Below are 15,741 nucleotides of genomic sequence, written 5' to 3'. Positions count from 1 at the left end.
GGTACCCAGTGATTCCCTTCTCTCTCTCTCTCTCTCTCTCTCGTCTCTCTCCTCTCTCTCTCTCTCTCTCTCTCTACCTCTCTCTCTCTCTCTCTCTCTCTCTCTCTCTCTCGTCTCTCCTCTCTTTCTCTCTCTCTCTCTCACTCTCTCTCTCTCTCTCTCTCTCTCTCTCCTCTCTCTCTCTCTCTCTCTCTCTCTCTCTCTCGCGCTTATACAAACCACACACAACACCCAGATCTTGCTTTCCCGCTCTTTCTCCCTTTCTCTCGGTTCCTTCAGTCGGCCTGTTTTCCAGATTCTTTTGCTCTCAAAGGTGCCTGGGGATTTGGGGGATGTTTAGATGTGTGTTTAGCACACCCACGGTACATGCTTGACACCCAGATAGGGAAGCCGTCAGCCTGGCAAATCCAGCCACAACTCCTATTTAAATCCCATTGATTTAACATCCCCCCCCCTTTTTATTCTCACATCTCCGACTCCTGTGATCAGCTTTTATTTCTCGGTGTTTATTCAACTCATTTTGTTTCTAGTCCAGTGTGTGAGTAATCATTAATCCCCCCCACAACCACCACCACCAACACACACACAGCCTCAGATAATGTGCTGCCATTGTGCTGGAGCCGGTAGCAACAGTGAAAGTGTGCTTTAAGACTGGTATTTTCAGGTGAACAAACGTTTTTCTTCGCTAATAGAATAATATATTTATTAATTTTTAATTTTTTAAAATTTATTTTCTATTTTTTTAGTGGGGCTGGCTTGCCTTCTGGCTGAATGGTGCTGGAGTGAGATATGATTTTCAGCTGAAACAAGGCTCGCTGATTGCAGAATAGCAGAGCCAAATCATACCCATTCATTTCAAAGAAGGATGCTTGATAGGCATGGAGTGGGTGGAAAGGATGCCCCCCCCCATACAAAATCCATCTTTTTACGTAGACACTTGTTATCACCTGTTCCTCCTGTGTGGGAGATCATTTGTATGGCTTCCTTCGGCTTATTTTATATATTTCCTGTGCCTTGTACCATGCCGCCTTTCAGGTTGACAACAGTTGTCTTCGCATGCTTGCAGTGTGCTTTGATGGGATATATAATGGTATTGAGAGTGCACTCAGCCAGGCCCTCTGCTTTTCTTGGAATAATGATTGTAGTGTGTGGTTCAGAGCCCTGTGCAGCGATTGTCAACAGACTTGAGATGCTGTTGTGTGGACTGCACTCCATGCCTATGTGAACAAATTGTCACTGTTGTTTTACAGAGCACCCTGTCGCTTTGATATTTTGGAGTGCTATGTTGAAAGGCACATTATTTCTGTAGTGCTGCTGTACTCTCGAGTTGGGAGCGGCATGGATTCGCTCCACGTCTCAGGTACATGTTGCTTGCCACATAGCTACATGACTTTGAAATTCCCTTATCCAGGCAGCTAGCCAGTGTTGCTCAGTGCCGTAAATATCTCCTTTGGGTTGAATTTAACAAACAGACAGCAAGTATGTTGCTTAACTTAGTTCTGTTTGCTGATGACACCTCATTTGTGTCGGGCATTGTGTCGAATGTTGAAGATTTTGTGGATTGGAGCCACAAATCAGCAGCTGAAGTTGACCCCTCTCGGAGCTTTCTCTTTTCCACAAGCTCAAAGGTATAACAGGACCTCTCTCTTTCTCTCTCACCTCCCGTCACACTATCGCTTGTTTCTTCTCTGTCTCCCTGTATTTATTCTTTGTCTCTTTCTTTATCCTGCTCTCACTCTCTCTCACTCTTTCTCTCTCTCCCCCTCTCTCTCTGTGTCTCACACACGTACACACACACACACACACACAAAACCCCACATAACTCAGCCATACATATTATTACCCCCTCCTCCTCTTTGAGTGTGGAAGCCACAGTGTCTGCATACCATAGGGAACAGGCTGGCTGCCTTGGGGATCCTGTGAGGCTGCCACATAGTGGATAAAATGGATGCTACAATTATGAATAGCAGACATCACCCACCCCTGCTCCCATGAGAGCACCCAGGGGCGCACGTGTACGCGCGCGCTGCGCGCGCCACACACACGACACGAACACAAACCCCATTGTCCATCAAGCCCCACTACATCCCTGTGCCAACCTTATACATTAAAATGCAAACAGTTTCAAAATGGAGGCCTTGGCTGAAGGGGCTGGGTGCCACTTATCCAGGAATCTGGCACATTGCTTGTTATCTTAAGGAGACTCACACTAAAATTTGGCACTAATTTAACATGCTGTATTTCCTGGACAACAAGTTGCACTGGAGTATAAGTTGCACTTGGCAAAAAATGCGTTGCTGCGAGGAAGAAGAAAAAAAACATCAGTTGCTTTGGTGTATAAGTCGCATTTATATGGCAATACAGTATTTTCAACTGAGTCACAACATTAAACGGTGCCATCTAGTGGCTTTATGCTGCACTCACATGGAATCCAGTCAACGGCAGACAGCAAACCAGAAGTCATTATTGTGGATGAGAACAGGGTGGTTAAATCAGATGACTTTCGCAAATGGCAATGGCACTGCCATTCAAATTAAAATATTTGACTTCTTACCGTCTTCCGCGATGGAATTTACACCAGGAGGTTAGGTAGCATATCACAAAACGGAAAAGATTGTGGATTAATTTTACAGGTATGAACTGACAGAATTACTGCATATAATTAAACAAAACAAGCACAAACAATTTTGTATACAATTTAGCTCATTTCTCCTGCAAACAATACAACATCGCCATAGCAACTCATGTAGTTTTTTTGTTTTTACCCTCCTGCCGTTCCGTTACACAGTTTTGGTTTTTCCCATTCCATTTTGCCAATTGCCTTTTATCGTCTCCCGGATTACATGTGAACGCCGCATTAGTCGAATGAAATGCAGTGTATTCGTCCAACAAAATTACATTGTATAAATCGCAGGACCAGCCAGACAGCTATTTATAATGCAGGAAATATGGTACCCAATTTAGTTTCCCTTGTTAAACACTTGGTTTTGTTTACATTCATAATTTCTCACCAAAAACACACCGTGTGTCCTTGAAGGCTAATAAACATGTCCCGAAGATTGCCTACCTCCTAAGTCATTTGCAGAGTCTTATTTTGTAATGTCATGCCTGCCGCCCAATGACTGCTGGGATAGGCTCCAGCATCCCCGCAACCCTGACAGCAGGATAAGCAGTTTGGATAATGGATGGATGGATGACAAGCAATGTTCTTCCTCTGTTCTTTTTATTGTCGCATCATCATGTTACATCGGCACACTACTGCCGCCAACTGTCAACTTGAGTGTAACCAAGAGAAACGAGCGTAAAACCTCATTCACCTTTTGTTTGATTGACATAAAGTCTTTGAGGAAAATACATTCTTGTCATGTGGGTAACAATGCCTGCCGCCCAATGACTGCTGGGATAGGCTCCAGCATCCCCGCAACCCTGACAGCAGGATAAGCAGTTTGGATAATGGATGGATGGATGACAAGCAATGTTCTTCCTCTGTTCTTTTTATTGTCGCATCATCATGTTACATTGGCACACTACTGCCACCAACTGTCAACTTGAGTGTAACCAAGAGAAACGAGCGTAAAACCTCATTCACCTTTTGTTTGATTGACATAAAGTCTTTGAGGAAAATACATTCTTGTCATGTGGCTAACAACAAGATGTTTTCAGCCAATATCATAAAAAGTTAGTGATGTTATACCCGGCTAACACCAGCTGCTGTTTATTGTTCAAAATATGCAAATTAGCCTATTTAGAGTGACTGCTAATTATTTTCATGACTAGAACAGGGATATGACATTTATGTTGTGCTTATATTGCTTAACAAAATCTAAATATAGCATTTACCAATCCTATGCACTTGTATAATGAATGGAAGATTAAAAAAAAAGCTGTTCATCACTTGCAGAGATTATCAACATTTGGATGATGCAACATAAAAATGTGCATTGTCTCGTACAAATTTATTATATGCCTTTTGATTTTATTTGCCCTTACGCAGTTGTTGCACTCACACTTACATGCAATATTTATACATCAATAGACAGCCTAGGATATAGTGTTTAGGATGCCTGAGGCTAAAATCAGGGAACAATTTACAAGAGTTGTTGAACGTCCTCCAGGACTTCCTCTGTCTACTCCTTCATCCTTCTGTTTTCTTCGTACTACATTACGCTCAGGTTTTTTCTTTTCTTTGCCTTTTCGGTAGCAGCTCCACTCTCTGCAGTCGACATAATTCTCTCACTGATGTTCTTCTGTTTTTATTTCCTGGATGTGTATTGATGCGGCTCGATTTCAGGTTGTCAGTTCCTCTTCTTCGTGTCTTTTCCACAGATATGTGTAATATGTGTCCCCATGCTTGTGACGTGCATGTGCGTCCTCATGCGGGAATAACACGTGACATAAACATTATGGGGGACCCAATGCTTCATAGCGCCGCTAGTGGCAAAACTACACTGGTTATTTTTTAAGTCAACCTATACACATTCAGAAGATTGGTGCTAAACTCTGGTGTCATCACATTTCTCTGCAGCTTGTCTCAGAGGCACCTCATCTCAATTACGTTCTTTTTATCAAAGGGAGTGGTCATTTTAGTGCCAGTAACGGGGAGGTTGCCTTTGCCCTGATTGGCACATCTTCTTTATGACGGTCACGTTCGGTGACCTGGTTTTGCTGAGCTGAGCAAACTTAAATCTTACTGCCACTTTTTACATTAATCTATCTAAGTATAAAGGTGTTCTGCTGCACACACAGAAAAGCTTGAACATGGTACAGGAGGCCAAAACGCTTAATAGCCTGAGGTCAAGAGCACAACCTCTGCACTGTTAATCACTGCAAAACTTTATTATCTTGAATTAGTTTTTGGAACAATTAAAAAGCGCATGAGCGGGTCTTGTTTGAAATTAAATTGTTTTAATTATTTTATAGCCCGAAAGTCATAAACAGCAAGCTTTGAGAGGGGCATAATTGGGTAAATAATACCAAATCGACCTTTCGTTATTCCTCAATGTAATTTAGGTTAAGCCTGCTAATGTTTTTCTTTTTCATACATTTGGCAGGGATGGCCAATGTGGATCTTTATCAGTTTGAGAAATCTTAGAGTGTGCAGGTCCATCTTTCATTTGTGTCATTTTGCTGCCCTTCATTGTTGTTATCTGTGCATCTGTGGATGCTGTTTGTTGTCAGCTGGAGCACATTGTCTCCACTCTCCAGTCCTGTTGAAAGAAAGATGGAGTTTCTCTGCTTGGCAATGAAAGCTGCTTCATGAAATGCTGCCCCCCTCTCTCTCGTACCTCCTATATCAGGCAACGCGTAGCTAGCTGCCACCACCATAATCAGCTTGTTATGTCTTACACACAGCTCGTGTTCCTCAGCCTGTTTATCTTGGCGTGAGAAAGGATTGTCTCCATTCTCCACGGCTCTGCAAAGGCAGACCTCTAAATTTAAAAGGTCATAGGCTGAGGCCTTATGTTACTGTTTAGAAAAAGATTGAAGGACAGATTACAGGAGACTGTTGAGGAAGTCAGATCGAAGTAAAAAGCCTGAAAGTATTCTTGTTCACTGTAGCTCACAAAATGTTGGCTAACATTGTTAAGGCGGTGATAACTTGATTGCAAATTTCGCTAATGACATAAACGATACTTTTTAAGATTAAGTTACTCTCTTCAAATAGAAAATTTTTCTCAGTTTGTGTACTACTCCTAAGGTTGAAAAGAGTTTAGGTAGGGCGTCCAGGTAGCATAGCGGTCTATTCCATTGCCTGCCAACATGGGGAATCAACGATTCGAATCCCTGTGTTACCTCCGGTTTGGTCGGGCGTCCCTACAGACACAGTTGGCCTTATCTGCAGGTGGGAAGCCGGATGTGGGTATGTGTCCTGGTCACTGCACTAGCGCTTCCTCTGGTCAGTCGGGGCACCTGTTTGGGGGGGAGGGGGAACTGGGAATAGTGTGATCCTCCCACGTGCTACGTCCCCCTGGCGAAACTCCTCACTGTCAGGTGAAAAGAAGCAGCTGGCGACTCCACATGTATCGGAGGAGGCATGTGGTAGTCTGCAGCCCTCCCCGGCTTGGCAGAGGGGGTGGAGCACCGACCGGCATGGCTCAGAAGAATTGGGTAATTGGCCAGATGTAATTGGGGAGAAAAAGGGGGAGAAAGCCAAAAAAAAAAAGTTTAGGTGAAAGTGTTGTAAGCCATGCATCTCTATATCATTTATTAGCAGTTTTCTCTACCCGGAGCCACAATGAATGAATCATTAGTTATTTTGATTTTGTGTTGCACAACTCCGTGCTTCACAGTGTTGCCTCCTGATGCTCTCACACTGCACTTGGTAGGGGCTGACTGTGAGTAACCAGCATGAGAGTGTGTTGCTAGTCCTCATCCTTCATGTTGCAGCTTTTGGATTTCAAACTAGCGTGTGTCTCTGCCTTCAGATATACTTATCATTTCAGTGTGGCCTCTGTGATCACGATGCACTTATCGAACATGATTTAGTGCGTGCATTTTTGAAAAGAAAATGCAATGTCTTTGGTTGTATTTCTGCTCAGAAATGCTGTTCCCAGGCAGTGTCAAAATAAGTAACCCTCAGAACAGTGCTGGCTATGGGGGGGAGATTGTGTTCTTTTTGCTTGTGTTTTAAAGTTGTCCTCGCAGTACAGCCTGCACAAAGCTTACTTTACTTACCTAGCAGACTTTATTTCTATAGCACCTTTCAAACATAAAATATAGTTCAGAGTGCTCAATTTGCAGTACATTGAAGCTGAAATGAATGACGGATGAAACATAGAATCAGACAATGAGTAAAAAAATGTAAGAAAAATTACAATGACAGGATAGTGCAAAGATGATATAAAATGGTCCGGGTAGCATAGTGGTCTATTCCATTGCCTACCATCACGGGGATGCCAGTTTAAATCCCTGCGTTACCTCTGGTTTGGTCGGTTGTCCCTACAGAGACAATTGGCCGTGTCTGCGGTTGGGAAGCCAGATGTGGATACGTTTCCTGATTGCTGCACTAACGCCTCCTCTGGTTGGTTTGGGCGCCTGTTCGGGGGGGAGGGGGAACTGGGGGGAATAGCGTGATCCTCCCACGCGCTATGTCCCCGTGGTGAAACTCTTCACTGTCAGGTGAAAAGAAGCAGCTGGCGACGCCGCATGTGTCAGAGGAGGCATGTGGCAGTCTGCAGCCCTCCCTGGATCGGCAGAGGCAATTGGCCAGGTTCAATTGCGGAGAAAATGGGGGAACCCCCCCCCCCAAAAAAAAGATATAAAATGTAGACTATGTAGATCTAAAATGTAAAAGACGGTGGCGCAAATAAAAGTAGAAGTGGCGCTAATTGATCAGGCTGGTAAGACAACGGTGATGGTGTGCATTGTACCTATATACTGTGATCCTCATTACATCTGCAGTGTCTGTGGGTGGGACAACATGGACAGCACTGTTCGGGGCAGGTAGTCCTGCAAACCTTCACAGATGATGACTGGGTGCTTAAAATGACGCTATGCTCAGTTGCGACTAGACAATTCAGAGTTCTGAACACAACACAAACTCGGGACTCTCTCTCCCCCTCTCCTTTTCTCTCCCTTTGTGCTTCTTTGTCTGTTTTCTTTTCCCTCATTTCTATTCCTCTTACACTCAACGCGTCTCTTAGTTTCTTTCCCTTGTTCATGTACACTTTAACTTTCTAACCTGTGCACTCTGACACTCTTTTTTCCATCCCTCTCTAATCTTCTCTCAAATGCACATCCTTTGATACTCTCTCTCTTTCCAAAGAGGAAAAGCAGCAGGTGAAGGAGAGTGGAGAACATATTGGGTGCTGTTGGTGGGAAGCTATTTTTGGCCGCTCTCAAGGATGACTCACATTGACATACAAGAGATGATTCTTCCATCGGTTATGAAAAGCCCGTTTTCTCCATCTGATTACCACATTCATCCCATCTCTTTCTGTCTTGTCTTTATCTCGCCATCTCTACGATCACTCATCTTTCTCTCTCTCCTTTTTCCTCCCTCTCCATCTTAATGATCTTACAGTAACCACCCACCCCATCTGCCTGCTTCATTTGTCAGAGTGATATTTGGGGCAGGCATCATGTTGATAGCTACTGGCTTTGACATATTATGATGTTAAAAGCACTACATGCATCTAATGTTATCAACCATATATATTGCATCTTAATGGGAAAGCATACATGTCCCAAGAATAATAGCGGTGTTGAAATCAAGGCTAACAGCAGCAGATGCAGTGCTAGGCCCCATGAGGGCATCCTAACAGATTCTATTGTTGTGAATGAATAGAAGCAACAGCATATCCCATTGATGCTAACTGTAATATAAAAAGCAATAGCCTGTCAGTTGTTGCTGAACGTATGGTAGATAATGGCGGGGCTGAATGTCAGTGGTGAAGCCATCTGCTGTACTCGCTTAGAGAACTGTGCTCCTTGGTGATGTAATGTAATGGTTCTGTTAGAAACAAAAGGTGTTCATGTACGGGCAGCATGGTTCAGGAGGTAGAGCAGGTTGTCTAGTAGTCGGAAGGTTGCTGGTTTGATCCCCAGCTCCTGTGGAGAGTGTGTCGAAGTGTCCTTGAGCAAGACACTGAACCCGTAACTGCTCCTGATGAGCAGGTTGGCACATTGCATGGCAGCCTCCGCCATCAGTGTGTGAAGGGTGATGTGAGGCACACACTGTAAAATGCTTTTGAGTGGTCGGTAGACTAGAAAAGTGCTGTATAAATGCAGTCCATTTACCCAACTAGGTTGTCAACGCAGCATGATTATACCTCCCATTTTTCATGCAAATAGCATTTTTTTTGCAGGGGAAAGAATGATAGCAATAACTATCATAAGAAGATAAAACAAGGTGAAGAAGGTGCAGTGTTGTGTCTTTTTTATTGGAAGTGTGTATGTACCTGCAAAGGTTATTGCCTAAATCTTGGCTTCAGCCCTCTAAGTTAAACGTGGGTGGTCAACAATACCTGCCATGACAAGAAAACCAAATGTTAGAGTGCTGGGAAGGTATTTGTGTTCCAGGGCACTTAGAGAGACGGGTCCTATTCCTGCTCATTCACGTTTACCTATTCCCTCATTATACAGGTCAGAGAGAGTTCATTAAGGCAGCAAGACAGGCCCATCACACACACACACACACACACACACACACACACACACACACACACACATTTACATTAACACTGTTACCCTCACTCTGCCAATACTGTGTTTATGGGTCACTGTTGATATACTTCTCTATACTTGTCCTCTTACTCATATCTACTATGACTACTACTACTACTTTCGGCTGCTCCCGTTAGGGGTCCGCTGTGGCGACCCCATATATGTTTGTGTAATGCCAAGTACATACTAAAGCATTTTCAAAATCCTAGCAATGGGGAGGATCACACATTGAACAACTTCATTTCCACTGTAGTTGTGCTATACAAGTAGGAGAGAATGTGGATTGAAGGGGATCATTTTTGGAGCCATAAGCATGTCGTCTACGGTTGTTGTGAAGCACACATATCAGGATCCAAGACTAATGACTTAAAAGGAACCCCGACTATTAAGACTTGTAGGCCTTAATACACTATAATTGCCTTCTCATACTACAATACGTATATTGTTGAAAACACATGAAATATCAGAATACTTTATTCATCCCTGAGGGGAAATGTTCATTATATTAAAAATCCTCAACTGTTAATACATATTTTGGCCTTACGGAGGCCGCCGTTACTTTACGCGCACAATGCGCTCTGTGTCAATGACATGAATTGGTTGCGCTTGAGAGGTGAGCTAATGGTGCTACCGTTACCTGTTGCTATTTTTACTGGCCCACAGTAGAGAAACTATCAATACAGTGCCACACTGCACTGCTTTTAGTTGAGGTTTTCAGTCTAAAGGCAACAGGAGAAGTCTTCACAGCTTTCCTAGCAATTAGAAGAGAAGAAAAGAGTGGGAAAATGCTTGTGGACGAATACAACTTCCTAAAGACCCGCGGCTGTATTCTCGCCACTTCTCTCCTGATGCATGTAGTCGACCACAGCTTAGCAGTGCCAGGGAACAGGCACTATCACCGATGTGCTCATGGATTCCTTGATGAGATGAGCCAGAGAAGTAAGCTTTGGTTAAGGCCAGGATGTGAAGCCCACAAAGCACTCGTGAGGACTGTGAAAGAAAGACAAGAAAGAGCTCGCAGGTGCTGCTGGTTATAAGCAAAGGCTAAAACCAAATGCCGTGCCTACGATTTTCTCCCACAAGGAGACTAAATGCCCTCAGATAAGAGAGTGAAATCCGCTCAAAAAACATCAAATACAGGGGATGATAGATGGTCTCCCGCTAGGATGTAAAGAACCCGCTCCTGCAGTTGCAGCCTCTGAAGGCGAATCATTGGAGAAGAACCTGATCATGGAGGAAAATGACAGTCCAGTTCAGCAATCTATAAATGTACAAGTAAGACCGATGCAGCAACTCAGACGGATATAGACACGTTGGATGCGGCGGTACAGTGGCCAGCTGATGTACACTATCCGGTAACTCTGGACCATGTTTACATGGGTAAACATGAAATTGAGTTGGATAAACAAGTAAAGGAGGACAGTCAGTCCCAGGATCTGTTCCTCTCAGGTGATGAACTTAGTGAGGAGAGTCAGCCACAGTACAGACAATCTGATCTGGAATACAATGCAAGTTCATCTGAGCCCTCTCAAATCACCCAGGAATCACAAGCTTCAACTGACATCCATAAAGAAGATTGGCTTTTTGTAGTTTTCTGGGAACAGTTGAAACAATTGCTTCAGTATGGTTTAAAGTGTGGTACCTTGATTGTCAAGAAAGATATGAAGGCGCTGTAAAATGAAGGATCACAGTTGACAGTAGAGCTCATATGTGCTAAGGCTGTAGTTACAGATGGCACTCAGCCTACACTGAGTGGGACCAAAGGGGCAGGAAACCTTCTTTTGGTAGCATCAGTTTTCTTTAGTAGCATCCATTTTGCTAAATTTGAACAGTTCTGTAGTAACATGAACCTCAAAACAATAAGTGAAGACACTGAGGAAGAAGTTTGTGTTTCCTGTTATTGAAAAAACAAGGACCAAAGAGCAGAGTGCAATGTTAACCACCATGAAATCACAAGAAGAAGAAGAAGACCTTTATTGTCATTGTGTAGAATTCGGTGCATTAAAGACAGGGGGAAAAAACCCCCAAAAACAACCACAATATCCAAATAATCACAGCCAACAACAGAGGTTCTAAAATAATGAATAAGATAAATAAGTAAATACAGTGTGATTTTGTACTTGAATAAATATACTTATTGTACTAGAGTAAAAATTATCGCACTAGTATGAATGTAGTTATTGCATTAGAATAAATGTAATTATTGCACAAGTGTGAATGTAGTTATTGCGCTGATATGAATGTAATTGCACTAGTATGAATGAATGATTTGCCCTAGAAAGACAGTCAACATATTGCACGTGAGGGGTCATTCAGTGCTTATTGGAGTTCAGTGTACTTATGGCCCAGGGAAAGAAACTGTTTTTAAATCTGGTGGTCTGTACTTTGATGGTCCTGCAGTGCCTGCCAGAGGGCATCAGGTCAAACAGGTGTTGTTCAGCATGAGAAGTGTCTTTTAAAATGTTCTTGGCTCTGCTGAGGCAATGGGAGCTAGAAATGTCTTCCAGGGAGGGCAGAGGGCAGCCGATGATTTTCTGTGCGGTGTTGATGACCCTCTGAAGAGCTTTCCTGTCTGCTGCCGAGCAACCGTCGTACCATGCTGAGATGCAGTACGCCAGTACACTGTTGATGGAGGAGCGGTAGAAGGCCACCAGCAGCTCTGTGGAGATGGCTGGTGCGACTCTCCAGGCCACTCAGCCAAATACTGCACATACACTTTTTTAAATGTGCAGAGTCAAAAGGTTGTTGACTTCAAGTTAATAAGCTGCACCCCAGTTTTGTGCTCTAATACCATAGAAATTAAAAGTTTTAATGAAACCCTTTAAACCATAGAAGAAAATGGAGTGAAGGTCTCTACCATTTCCACTGAAAAACATCTACAAATTGTTAAAGAAATGAGGGTCTGGGACCCAGAAAAACACCACAAATTTGATCCCTGGCATGTGGCAAAAGGAGTGTCAAAAAACTGGCCACTGCAGCTAAGAGGAGGGGAGGCCTGGATTCCATCCATTCTAAATCATTTGTGGTGGAGTGCACAAACCTGTGAGGGTGACGCCGAGGTGTTTTTTTTATTATTATTTTGATATACTTTATTAATTACCGTGGGGAAATTCTTCTCTGCATTTAACCCATCCTAGCTGTGTAGATAGGAGCAGTGGGCAGCCGCCGTGCAGTGCCTGGAGACCAACTCCAGTTTGTCTTGCCATGCCTCGGTCAGGGGCACAGCCGGGAGTATTAACCCTAACATATATGTCTTTTTGATGGTGGGGGAAACCGGAGCAGCCGGAGAAAACCCACTGCAGACATGGGGAGAACATGCAAACTCCACACAGAGGACGACTTGGGATGACCCCCAAGGTTGGACAACCCTGGGGTTTGAACCCATGACCTTTGTGCTGTGAGGCAACAGCACTAACCACTGGGTCACCGTGCTGCCCAAAGATTTGTTGGAAGAGAAGTGAGTATCAGTAATACACCATGTTACCAACCGACACGGCTGGCCAGGGAACAGGCACTATCACCGATGTGCTCATGGATCCCCTGATGAGATGAGCCAGAGAAGTAAGCTTTTTGTAAGGCCAGGATGTGGATCCCACAAAGCACCCGTGAAGACTGAAAGAAAGACAAGCGGCTTTTGAAAGACCTGGATCATCTGACGAAGTGCATCCACACAACAACACTAGAGGTATGTTCAGATATAGAAGTCTTACGAAATGTTTCACTTTTAATGTGGCAGTTTCTTTTTTATGGCAGGATGTGACTCATATCTTATTTTTTTCATTTCAAATTGAAATTTGTTTCAGGTGTAGCACTCCATGTACCTCAAATAGCTCCCGAAGAGAACACATTTGGGATACGATGTGATGATCCATGCCTCCATGCTTGCTGCTCTGGATCACAACAATGCGAGCAGGGAAACAGGTGGGTGAACTATCATCATTTCCCTCCTTTGTAAGCACTATGTGTCACTGGATATTGTACATCAAAATGTTCCTGACACCTTCTATGTTTAACCTGTTTTTCATATTTCTGTTTTTGAACAGGCTGTTTTGCAAGATGGGGAGAGTGTTGGAGAACCCAAGTTCAGAATCTCATGGAGCAAGGTTCACAAGAGATTCAGAGTAAGACCAGTTGCTGTTGAGAAGGACTATGGCTACATGATGGCTACGGTCGCAGATGTTCTCTCCTCTGTGTCAGATTCAGATTAGGGTATGGACTTGAGAGTGAACCAAACACATCATGGCTCCACAAGACAGACCATCCAGATCACAGATCATTTTTCAAACAGCAGTTTTCACATTTCAAGTAGTTGCATCATTACAAACACATAATGTAGACACCAGCATTGTTCAAATCCACATAAACTTTAATTCTAAATTCTAGTCAAGAGTGTTTTCAAGGATACTTTATATTTCATAAGTGGCATGAAACACACATTTATATATTTTTTGTACTGGGGTGCATTTTGTATAAACATTTTTATTTAAACCATTAACATTTCTGTATGATGCCCTATTATGTGGAGCTGTGCATAACCCGTGGTCTTGATGAAATGCATTCAAATGTGAACTATGCATTTTAAATATCATTAAAATTTCTCCATATTTCCTCTACCTATGCATGATCAGTATCTACATCTTCAAACCCTGTGTGGAGTCCACTTGGTTCAGAGAAGACATTTCTCATCTTCTGTGATAGATGATAATGAGGCATGCAAGCCCTAAAACCAGAAGTAAAAAAATAAACGTATAGAACCTAACGGTGAACATGGGCTGATGTTTAGACTTGGCTGTTGGTGACCTGGTTCCCATGTGACAGACCAGCACTCTCCCGATCATGGAGGCTGACGAGGGCAGCCCGTGAAACATCTGGACTGGGGCAAACTGCCTCAAAGTTCTCTTGTGCTGTGATGCATGGGGTATCTGTAAATATAATCAAACCAGTAAGCATCTTGTTAGTGCGTTTTACTGTATATTCTCATTATGTGTAAAGCATACGGCGGCAGTGGATGCTAATCTTTGAAATGATTGGAATTGGACTATGTTTTATCACACGATAGTTTGAGCCACATGCTTACCTGGAACAGCTGCTGACAGAAAACGGAGCTCTTCACAACAATCACTCCCTCTTGGTTGGCATAGACCAGCGGTTGCTGCACAGACACCATCGATTTTGCCCCACTCTCGTCTCCTCACCTCCGATCGTCTTCATTTTGATGAACATTTTGAGTAATGACTCCTGTGTCGTCCTCCTCGCTAACATTGCCCTCGGGTTCAAATTGAAAAGGCCGAACAGAAGATGCGTTTATCTCGCTGTTGCGTCGAACACAATGGGACCGAGACCGGTGCAACCGTCTCACATCACTACCCAGACTGCGTTGCGATGTGAACAACAATGGCGGCCTACCAGTAAAAGGATTTTTTTTTCAAATTTTATAAAAACCAAGACATTAGAGTGTTTTTTATATCACATTTATATAGCTGATCCCAACATTAATCTAATTAGGCCTGCAAGTCTTCATAGTGGGGGTTCCTTTTAAGGTAACACTAAACCAATCTGATGTCCTCCCAATAGTCCCAGACTAGTTTAAGACTGGATCACAGGAATCTTTGACCCCCTCACATTAAACAATTATTAATGATGGGTGTGCACAGATTTCCGTATGATCTAGAAAATTTGTCTGGGACTTGAAAATTCTGGCTGAAATCCTTTCATCTCAGCATAAGAGAGAGGCAGAGAGGACATGACGGAGAAAGAGACACAAGCTGCAGACTCTCACTGTTCTAGTCCTCACGTATCCTTTTTCTCTATTCGTTCTTCTGTGTGGCTTTGTCCATCTAATCCATCCTATTAGCTCTGGATCTTAGCTGGTCAACTAGAAGAAGGTTTTATTATTCTGTTTTCAGTCTTATCAGCTGTGTTAATTCCACTGTAGCGTATCTGATGGGAGCAGAACACGCGGTCCTTTGTCTGGAGGATGCACCATGAATTATAGATGCAGGAAGTTGCTTCAATTTGTCATTTTTGTTTTTGGCGGTGCACAAGCTCATCAATGAACGCTAATGTTCACAAGCGCACACACACGAAGAAACACATGCACACAAGGCGTTTTTGCACAGAGATCCTGCAATAATGGCGTAATGAAGACTCATCTTTGCGCCAGCTTTTTTTTTTTTTTTTACACTGAACCAAACAAAGGAGGCAAACTTGTGCCCCAGTGTGTGATTTTATATAGCACGCCAGCTTTCCGGAAGCAGAGGCGTCACGACGTGTAACACAACGGCGTCGGCTGTCCCATCCTGCTGGCAGTCCCTTTAAACAGACGTCGATTCAGATTTGTGACTACCACTTCTGCCGGCTTAAAACCGGAACAACAACAAGCCCCCCCATTTCCGTCTTCGTACCTTTTACACAGAATGGCGAGGCGGCTTAATGGACACATACACATGCAGAGTTTCACACACACATGGCGACACATCTAATTTTATTTATTATTTTTGAGTCCCCCCCCCCCAATTGTATCCAGCCAGTTGCTCCACTCTCCCAAGCCATTCCAGTCACTGCTCCACCCCTTCT

The 15,741-nt window shown here is 43.5% G+C and overlaps 1 protein-coding gene and 1 long non-coding RNA gene across 2 annotated transcripts in view; both read left to right on the top strand.

Annotated features, from left to right (window-relative positions):
* The window catches only part of commd10 (COMM domain containing 10), an 89,578-nt gene that overhangs the window by 22,495 nt on the left and 51,342 nt on the right, over nucleotides 1-15,741 (top strand). The window lies entirely within an intron of this gene.
* Nucleotides 12,350-13,768, top strand: LOC130119286 (uncharacterized). The gene is made up of 3 exons (XR_008810835.1): nucleotides 12,350-12,850; nucleotides 12,969-13,086; nucleotides 13,209-13,768. It is a non-coding gene; the product is annotated as an uncharacterized LOC130119286 (long non-coding RNA).

Source organism: Lampris incognitus, chromosome 1, assembly GCF_029633865.1.
Source record: "Lampris incognitus isolate fLamInc1 chromosome 1, fLamInc1.hap2, whole genome shotgun sequence".
NCBI lineage: Eukaryota > Metazoa > Chordata > Actinopteri > Lampriformes > Lampridae > Lampris > Lampris incognitus.
The sequence above is the reverse complement of the archived record's forward strand: the minus strand, read 5'-3'. Positions and strand labels throughout refer to the sequence as shown.